Source organism: Oenanthe melanoleuca, unplaced genomic scaffold, assembly GCF_029582105.1.
Source record: "Oenanthe melanoleuca isolate GR-GAL-2019-014 unplaced genomic scaffold, OMel1.0 S133, whole genome shotgun sequence".
NCBI classification, from domain to species: Eukaryota; Metazoa; Chordata; class Aves; order Passeriformes; family Muscicapidae; genus Oenanthe; species Oenanthe melanoleuca.
Window position 1 is genome coordinate 34114 of NW_026612782.1, and position 10014 is coordinate 44127.

General features: G+C 52.6%; 2 long non-coding RNA genes across 2 annotated transcripts; one reads left to right on the plus strand and one right to left on the minus strand.

Annotated features, from left to right (window-relative positions):
- Positions 1–940: 940 nt before the first annotated feature.
- LOC130266661 (uncharacterized) lies at positions 941–5099 on the plus strand. Its single transcript, XR_008842938.1, has 6 exons — positions 941–1178; positions 2072–2204; positions 2428–2513; positions 2626–2992; positions 3231–4821; positions 4945–5099. It is a non-coding gene; the product is annotated as an uncharacterized LOC130266661 (long non-coding RNA).
- Positions 5100–5732: 633 nt separating this feature from the next.
- Positions 5733–9578, minus strand: LOC130266662 (uncharacterized). Its single transcript, XR_008842939.1, has 3 exons — positions 9091–9578; positions 6476–6691; positions 5733–5907 (listed from the first exon to the last, which is right to left on the minus strand). It is a non-coding gene; the product is annotated as an uncharacterized LOC130266662 (long non-coding RNA).
- Between the last annotated feature and the right edge of the window lie 436 nt (positions 9579–10014).

A 10014-nucleotide genomic window follows, 5' to 3' on the forward strand; every position in this document is an offset into this window, starting at 1 on the left:
CCCTCTTCGTTCCATCCCCTGGGACGCTCCCCCGGCCCCGCCCTTGCCCCGCCCCAGCCCTGGCTGCGCACCCGCCGCTAACGCCGCCTTGTGGGCACAGCGCGGTACTGCAGCCGCTGCCGAGCAGCTCCCCTCTCCCCTCCTCACCCGATTGCCGCTGCCAAAACCCAGCCTAAGGCTGAGCTCCCTATCCCCTCAATCTCTGCAAGGAATCGGATTTCTCAATCCGGCAGGGCAGCAATGCTGTTCTCCTCGCCGGAGATCCGGATTGCAGCGGCGCCCCCGCCTATCGCTGCCCGGATGGAGCGGGGAGCGGGGGGTGTGTGTGAATAGAGGGGAGGGTGACGCTGAGTTCGGGCTGCGAGAGCGGCCGTGGCTGCGAGCGTGGGAAGGGCGGCAGTGCTGCCGCCTTGTGGGCACAGCGCGGTACTGCAGCCGCCGCCGCTCCGGCGCCCTGGCAGCGCTGCCGTCCTGTGGGCACAGCGCGGTGCTGCGCGCGTGCCCTTCCGATGATGGGAGCGAGCGCGTGCCGGGACCCTGCCCTGTAGGACTGCCGCCACGCTGCGGATGCCGCTTGCGGCAGGAGCCCGGCCGAGACAAGCATCCCCGCCCGTGCCTGCCGCCGCTCGAGCGTCGGCCGGAGCTCTTTTCGGCGTCGTTGCCGGATTCAGGCAGGCGAATTAGAAATTGAGATGGGGAGGGGCGTTACGGGTACCACAACAAAGATGGCAGCCGGGCCGGAAGTGGCCTCTGCCAGTAGTAAAGATGGCAGCAGAGAAGGGCGGAAGTGACGTCTTGCCACTCTCAAGATGGCGGCTCGGCCGGTACTCGCCTGACCTTCTATATATGGCGGCAGAAAGGGCGGGAAAACAAGGACCCCAGTGTGTTTTCGGGGCTGCCTGCGCGCGACGCCGACAGCGATCGCCGCGGCGCGATTTTCTGCGGCGTTTCCGAGAGTGCGGACACGGGCTGTGGGCTCAGCGGCGCCGCGGGCGCGCGGGAGTAGGGCAGGCGCCGACAGGCGGCTGCGGGCAGACGCCTTTCTCTGCTTCGGGGTCCTGTCCTGCCGGGGGCGGTACCGAAGGCGGTACCGGGGGCGGTACCAAGGGCGGAACCAGGGGCGGTACCAAGGGCGGCACCGACGGCGGTACCGATGGCGGTACCGGGCGGGGATCCAGGTGCGGGGCCGTGAGGTGATCCAGGGGCGGGGCCGGGCCCGGCACAGGTGCGCGGGGTCTCGGTGCGGCAGCGCGGGGCGTGGCCGAGGTGATTGAACCCTACCCTACCCTGTTCTATTCCTTTCTTCTCCTGCTCCTGCTTCTACCCTTCCTTCCCCCCAACCCTGGGTCCCCCGTTCCCTCTCCCTGCTCCCATTCCCCTCATTCAATCCTCCCCTCCTTCCTCCACCCTCCCGTTCCCTTCCCACCACACCTGTCCCTGTTCCCTCTCCCTGCTCCCGTTCCCCCCCCCCCCCACACACAATTCCGCCTCCCCTCCTTCCTCCACTCTCCCATTCCCCCCCCCCCCCCCCAGCGCCCCTTCCCCTGTCCCCGCTGCCCCGCACACCCCGGCACCCCCCGCCCTCGGTCCTTGGTCACCCACCCCGACCGCCCCGTCTGCCCCCATTCCCATCCTCCGTGCCCGCTTTTCCTCTTTCCCCCGCCCCGCGGGGTTCGGGACGCCGCATAATAAAGGCCGGAGAGCCGGAGCGGCTGGACCCGGCCGGGCGCCGGGGCCGCCGTGCCAGCCCTGGAGCCCCAAATCCCGGCGCTCCCGGTGCCCCCGTCCCGCGGAGGCCCCGCAGCCCTGAGCGCGGAGCAGCGCCCGGCTCCCCGTTCCCGTGCGCGCACAGCCCCGGGGCTGCTGCCCGCGCACCCCTGCGGAACGAGCGGGGCTGGGGCGCGGGAGGAGCCGCTCGGCGGGGCCGGGCACGGTTCCGCTCGGGCTGTTTCTCATTCACCTGCCAGATGGGATGCTCCCCCTCTCCCTTGCTTTGCAACTCCAAGAAGCTCTGCAATGGCAAAACCTCTTTTATTAAAACTCGGTTGCGGCTTTTCCCCTTTGCTTCCAGGTCACAGGATATACTGGGATTGAGAGGGTTCCTAAAATCCGACTCTCGAGGACACGGCCCGTGGGAGAATTGAAATCACAACCTTGGCACTACCTGGACTGTGCTCCGACTGACTGAGCCCTCTGCATCTCAGGTATGAAACTCCCAAGGATGGGAATCATTGGCTCCAGCAAGGAAACTGCAGCTCCTTCTATTCTGCTAAAGCAGCTTTACACACCAGCCCCTGCCACGGCTGTAGGGTAGAACTGGCTGGCAGCTGGCATGACAGCACCGCATCTTCCCATCCCCTGATTTTCCTGCCCTTTCCAGGATTTACCCAGCAGCTGTAGATTTGCTCTTGCCATGTCTCTTTGTAGGGAGAAGTGAGCAGGACAGGTTCTGAGGCTTCCCTTGCTGCGTGGCCTGAGTTCTTCTGGAGAGTGGCAGGTGGCATTTCCTGCAGGTGAGTGTTGCCCAAATGAAGCAGCTGCTGAACCTGGGGTTGGTTTTGTGGCCCAGAGCTGCACAGAGGCCTCAGTGCCAGCAATGCTCCTTGATGTTTCTGTGTGTCCCAGCTGCGAGGGGCAGGACGAGGCCAGGAGTCCCCGAAAGGCATCCAGCACCTCTTGTCCTTGGGCCCTCGGGGCAGGGGCTGTGCCTGCAGCGTCCTGCCCGTGCCGAGCACACAGCCCGGGATGGGCGCTGGGTGCCCGGCCGGCGCTGGCACGGACACGGCTCAAGGGCTGCCCGTGGCTCCCGGGCCAGGGGCTGCTCTGAGCAGGCTCCTGGAGATGCTTCAGCCTGGATACAGGCCACTGACAGCCCAAAAGCAGCCCAAGGAGCAGCTGGCGTGTCCTGGTGATGGCGGCACGGGCTGCATGCAGAGGGGCTCAGACAGCAATTCCTGGTTCCAGCCTCCCAGAGCTCCCAGGCAGCTGCCAGGTATGTCCTGTCCACCCCAATTGCCTTCCCTTGCCTTCCCTTGCCTTCCCTTGCCTTCCCTTGCCTTCCCTTCCCTTCCCTTCCCTTCCCTTCCCTTCCCTTCCCTTCCCTTCCCTTCCCTTCCCTTCCCTTCCCTTCCCTTCCCTTCCCTTCCCTTCCCTTCCCTTCCCTTCCCGCCTGAGGCCTCGTTCAGCAGCAGCAGCAGCAGCACTGAAGCCAAGGCAGTCTTCCCTCACAGCTATTAAATGCCAACCGACAGCCTGCAGAGATGCCTTCAAATCAAAGGTTCAGGTGGGATGAAGTTTTGTTTGGACGAAGGTGGGAGTTTCCAGGGAGCCAGCTGGAAGTGCAGAAGGGATGGAAAGCTTTCCCAGGTGGGTCCCACTGGAGGTGTGCTGAAGGCAGGGATGTGCACCCTTTGCTGAGGGAAAAGAACTTGCTGAGGCTCTGAAAGGAGCTGAGCTGCTGCAGGGAGAGATGTCCTCCCGTGGGCACGGGGAGCTGCCTTGGCACGGGACGGGAGCGCCCCCGGCCCTGCCTTCTCCTGCTTGAAAATATCACCTGGAGCCCCGGCTCAGGGGGGCTAAATCAGCTGAACTCCAGGCAGCTCTGTCAGCTGCCCCCAGGGACATGGGTGGGGCTGGGGGATGAGGGCTTTAGATAGCCAGTTGTTTGGAGCAGATGCCTGTCCCTGTCCCGATGCTGCTGAGCTTCCTTGGACGCTCTGCCCGTTCCTGGCACAGCTGGCGTTCAAGGGGCAGCTCTGCACGGGAATATCCACCCTCCAGGAGGCACTGTGAGGTTATGACATTACATATGAGCATTACTGTAGCCAGCCCAGAGCTGGAGGTTTGTTTTAGAAAGAAAATTCTTGGACTCTGCAAAAGTGAAAGCTCAGTTTCTACAAAAACCATCTGGTTGTGGCATTGCACGCTCCAGACACTCTTCTCTCCTTGCCTGAGCAAAAGGTTTTATCTCCTGTACTAAATCAGGAGAAGCACAAAGACAGAATTCCACATTCACCAAGCATTAAATAAGGGCTTCAAAAGAAAAATCAGGGCAGCAGTAACTCTTAAGAGCACTTGGCTTCAGTCTAACAGGCAAGCCTCAGAACAGCTGTTCACCTTTAGTGCTGCAGAGGTACTTCCAAGACTGTCACTAGAGGTCAGACATCTAGGTCTTATCGCCTTTATTTGTGGTGTGAAGATTGCCAGCCCTTAAGGCCAGCAGGGCCTCCTGCATCAGGCAGGGCTCAGTGGTGCCTTTACCTGCGGAAGGTCGGCTGAATCCATACAGGTCTCTGTACTGCAAATGCACATGAACCAGTGGAAGAAAGCTCTCCATGTGCTTCCTCAGGTACTTCCCAGTGGCACTGCTCAGACACCAGAGCTCCAACTGCAGCAGGTGAGTCCTGGAGTGCTGGATCAGCATGGCCACAATGGCCAGGGAGGTGAGTGAGCACTGGGCAAGGCAGTGAGCCTGCACCTCAACACCACCTGTGAGAGCAAGGACTGGCTCACTCTGGAGAGCCTGAAGGAAAACTCGCTCCAAATCTCTTCTGGCCGATGCTGACATCAATTTCCCCAAAGCCTTAATGTGCTCTGTGGACAGCAGAAGTTCTCCTTGCTGGGGCTGTCTTTGGTGGCTGTCTGTAAAAGAGCTGCACCAAAGTTTGTCCATAGAAGCTTAACTGCTTCCCTATTTTAGGGGATTTTTTCAGATTTCTGAGAAGCCAAGCCCATCTCAGGAAGTTGCAGCATGGTTAAAGTGATCTCCTTCAGCTGAGCTGCAGTCATGTACATGTGCAGCTCCTCCAGAGCCTGCAGCTGGTGAGACTTCCTGGGATAGACCTGGCTTTGGTCCTTCCCCCCAGTCTGCAGCTCTTCCAGGACACTTTTGGTGATGGCTTTGAAATACTTGGACAAGACGTGTCTGTGATCTCTCGTTTTCAGCAGCTGGAGCACCCCAGAATGGAGGTGAGCTGACAGGAGCTTCACAGTGACAGGGTTCAGACCAGGCTGAGGAATAGAGCGCAGCTCCAACGCCAGGAACCAGCTCTCCAGTGCAGGATGTCTGAAAATCAAGGTGAGTGCATCCTCCAGGGGTCTGTAACAAACAGAGGTAACAGCATGACTGAATGGATAATCACAGTGCAGGGTAAAAAATAAACTCATTCATCTGCCTCTTTTCCACATTTATCAGTTACAATTATTGAACATGAAACTGTCTACTAGCTGACCAGAGGATAAAAAATATTAATGAATTACAAGCACATAAATATCATTCTCTCAACATTTATGCTGTGGGATTTATGCTGTTATACTGAACACTCTGGACGTGTCTAAGCTCGTCTGCAGAGAAGAACTGAGTATTCTGGGGTTCATCAACACACTCTAATCTCCACAAATTCACAGAACAGATGAAAGGAGAAAAAATTCCCTCCTCAGGTACATAATTTTCAATAAGGCTTTACACAGGGCTGAGGGGATGCATTTTTTCCTGAAAAGGTGATCTGATTTGAGACTTCTCCTGACCGTGTTCCAGCTCAGGGGTGGGACTGTGGGTGATGCAGCTGGCTCACATCTCCAGACAGTAGTTTAGCAACCTCACGCTCTGCATTCCTAAGTTCCCCTCCAAGAGCTTGACAACAACTCTCTGATCAGCAAAACTATTCCCCAGAGAATCAGCCAAACCCAAGTTTACTAACATGTGCCTCTGTATGCAGGGATCTGGGACCTTGTCATTTGAAGACACTTCTGTCATCAGAGGCTCCTCATCCATGAAGAGATCCCATCAGCCTGATGCTCCTCCTGCTTCTGCTGCTGCTCCAGCTTTATTTCATTGTCCCGGCACAACAAGATGCTCAGCAGGTCCACACAGAGATCGACAAGCTGAGGACCCAAAGTTTTACCAAGCTATGAAAACAAAGACATGTTGGAAGTGAAGAAAAGAGGAGGATGGGAGCAGACAGGTAATTATACAGCAGGAATAGGAGTTAACTAAGAACTACTTAGATTACAACCTCTTCTGGGAGAAGGAACCACCTCCCTTAGTAGGAACCTGATTCTAAGAGAAGTCTCAGGTTGCCAAATAAATAGTGATAGAATTTCATTTACACATATATATATTCATTTATACATTATATATATGACATTTGGAGGTACACAGGCCAGTGAATTTTACTCTCTGCAAAGGCTTCCTGGGGAGACCCAGGAGCTGGATTAAAATCTCGAGGTTATTTGCACTCACACTGATCAGCAAGGTAACCCATGCAAAGTAAATCCAAAGCAAATCCTCAATAATAAGAACTGGCATTTGTTTACAAATTACGTGCAGTTTTGTACGGTGCTGTGCAGCCTCAGAGACAAGCACAGAAAAAAGAGCTACAGAACTGGAACCTAAGTTTGAACAGCTAAGTCATTGTACCTTCTACATGAAAATAAATCAAACATAACCACAATATTATTACAATATTGCTCTTACCCTGCTGAAGTTCTCCACTGTGGATTTCAGGTATAACAGCACATGCTTTACTCCCAACAAAAGCTGGTCAGGTGGGAGCCAGGAAGCCAATTTTGTCTGAACACCACCTTCCAGTAGGGTATTGCTTCCTCTCTCATAGGCTCTCTTTAGCAAAGTGGTAAATGCAGAATCCAGGGGCACAGCAGGTTCTTTGCTCACCTCCTCGTGATTTTTAAACTGTTTAAAGTGAAAAAAAAAAAATCATAAGAGAAAACCAGCGATGAATATGAAACAAAAATCTCCTCAGCTCCCCATGTTTTGAGATGAGCTCTGAGCTGAACTCAGGTGGAGTGTAGTAGTGTTCACTGCTGGCCTTGGAGAAAAACTCACCAAACCCAGCCCAGGGGGCCTGTGATCCCCAACCCAGCCAGAGGCAACTGCAGGCACTCTGAACTGACACATATAATCTGCACAAGGAAAAAAAAAGGATGCAAAGTAGCCACCTACTCATTAGAACTGATTACCTCTTCTAGATATAGAAAGCCATCCACCCAAGTTTTCTTCTTTTGGCACACTCTGTCACAAATTAGAACTGTGTTTGACAATGATCAAATGAGTGTTGATGCCTTTTTTTCTTTCTTTTTTTTTTTTTTTCCTCTGAAATCTCACCTAGGTGCTTTATCTTTATTACAAAGGAAAGGGCTGTTTGTTCTAATTGTACTAGAAATAAATCAGGTGGTTGAAGAAATAAGTCAGGTGGTTGCACACCTTGTCTGGCTGTGGTGTCTCCCTTCAGCTCTAGGAATCACGCTTATCAAGGTGTCCTGTTTGCAACACAAGCAGAAAAAGGTACCAAAATTCATCTTGGAACTCATATTTATAGAAAGTGGCTAGATTATTTTTTTAAAGAATCAAAAGATAAAATAACCCAAGTATATTTTTTTTTCTGTAACTTTTTCTCCCTGCACACAATATAGCTGCACCTCAGAGCAGCTCCACATTGCTTTCTCTGTACAGAACTGATGACACTTAGATTGTCTTCTCTAGCAGCTCCTATGACAATTAAAGCTGAATTTGTTTCTTGGCCTACACAAAAACAAAACAAAACAAAACAAACAAAAAAAAAACAACCAAAAGAAACAACAACACACCAAACAAACAAAACAACAACAACAACAAAACAAACAAACACAAGCAACACAAAAATCCCCAAACATCCTCAAAAAAAGCCCCAAAAAATCCCAAAAATATTCCCCAAAATCCCCCAAAAACCCCAAAATAATTCCCCTAAAGAATCCCCAGAAATTACCAAAAATATCCATCCAAAAAACACCCAAAACCATGTGGAAGTGGCGGCCAAATGTAAGGAAAAAACAAAAAAAAACCGCAAAAAAACCCCCAAAAATACCCAAGAAAAAATTCCTAAAAAATCGCCAAAAATTAAAAATAAAAAAAATCCCAAAGAAAATCCCCCCAAAAATTCCCAAAAAATCCCAAATAATCCTGGAAAAAACAAAAAAAAAAAAACTAAAACAAAATCCTCAAAAAATCCCTACAAAAATTCCCCAAAAATCCACAAAAAATTCCCCAAAAATATCCCCCCAAAAAAAAAAAGAAAAAAAAAATCCCCAAAAAAATCCAAAAATCCCCAAAAAAATCCCAAAAAAATCCCAAACATTACCAAAAACCCCCAAAAATTCGCCAAAATTACCAAAAGTCTTCTCAGAAAACCCCCCAAAAATCATCTGGAGCTGGTGGCAAAAGGTAAGAAAAAAAAACCCCAAAAAACCCCCAAAAATTCCCCAAAAATATCCCCAAAAATTGCAAAACTCAAAAAAAAAAAAAAAAAAAAAAAAAAAAAAACAAATCCCCCATAAAATCCCCCAACATTTTAAAAAATATCCCCCCAAAAATCAGCTGGAGCTGGCAGCCATAGGGGAGAAAGAACCCCAAAAAACTACCCAAAAAACTCCAAAAAATTCCCAAAAAAACCCCTAAAATTACCAAAACCCCCCCAGAAATTCCCAAAACCCCCCCTAGAAACACCCCAAAAAAACACCCAAAAAATCCCCATAACCAGGCAGCCAAAGATGAAAAAAACCCACAAAAACACCCCAAAAATATCACCAAAAATCCTTAAAAAATATCCCCAAAAAATCCACAAAAACTACCAAAAATATCCCAATAAAAATTCCCAAAGAAATTCCAAAAACCCCTCAAAAATCCCAGAAAATCCCCAAAAAAGTCCCAAAAAACCCCAAAAAATATCCCCATAAATCTCCAAAAATTCCCAAAAACCCGAAAAAATTCCCTAAAATCCCAAAACGATTCCCAAAAAATTTCCCCCAAAGTACCCCAAAAATTTCCAAAAAAATCCCCAAAATTACCAAAACCCCCCACAAAATTACCAATAATCCTGAAAAAAATTTCCCAAAAAAATCCCCCAAAATTACCAAAAATATTCCCTCAAAAAACTCCAAAAATTAGCTGGACCAGGTGGCCAAAGTGAGAAAAATACCCCAAAAAACCAGCCAGAAACACCCCAAAAATATTCCCAAGAATTATTAAAAACGGCTCAAAATGATGCCCCTTTCACGCCACTGGTAGAAATGGCACAATACCAAAAAAACCTGTACCTGTTCCGTTTTCAGACTGAAGCAACAGGATATTCCTGGCTTCTAGTGCAGCAGGGAAGGGAAAGGTTTGGGTAATCCCGTCTTCATTTAAAGATTTCTTCATGAAAGCCATCACTGCCCTCAACCGGGACATCCACCACAGCCAGGGCATCTAAAATAGGAAGAAAAAAAAAATCTAAGCAGAGGATCCAGACTAGCAGGAAAAACAGCAGAGGTAGAATGCACCACTCCGAGAATACAAGGCATCTTTTTAATTGATCACAAACTCCCTGGCAGCGCCGGAGCGGCGGGTTCGGGAGGCGCCGGGGCCGGTTCCCCTCAGCGCGGGGAAATCCCCGCACCGCCCTCCCGCGCACGGCCGGCGGCACGGGAGCCCCGGCAGCAGCCCGGAGCAGCAGCGGCAGCGCCGCGCGGCCCCAGCGCCCGCCCCGATGCCGCCGGGTGCCCGAGCCCCACACTCCGCCCGCCGTGGGAGCGGCGGCACCGCCGGCACCCGAACCGGAAGCGCCGTCACGTTAGCGCCCGCACGTCAGCGGCCCGGGCTCCGCCCACGGCCCCGCACGTCATGGGGTCGGCCCCCCCCGCATCACAGCCGCGGGCCCGCCCCCCGCGTCACAGTGACGGCCACGCCCCCGGAGTCCCAGCCGCGGATCCGCCCCTCGCATCACAGTCAAGGCCCCGCCCCTCGCGGCACAGCGATGGCCATGTTAATGCCTGCCGATCGACTGCTCGGCGATCGACTCGTGATGCCTGCCGATCGATCGCTCGGCGATCGACTAGCGATGCCTGCCGATCGATCGCTCGGCGATCGACTCGCGATGCCTGCCGATCGATTGCTCGGCGATCGACTCGTGATGCCTGCCGATCGATCGCTCGGCGATCGACTCGCGATGCCTGCCGATCGATCTCTCTCGGCTCGATTGC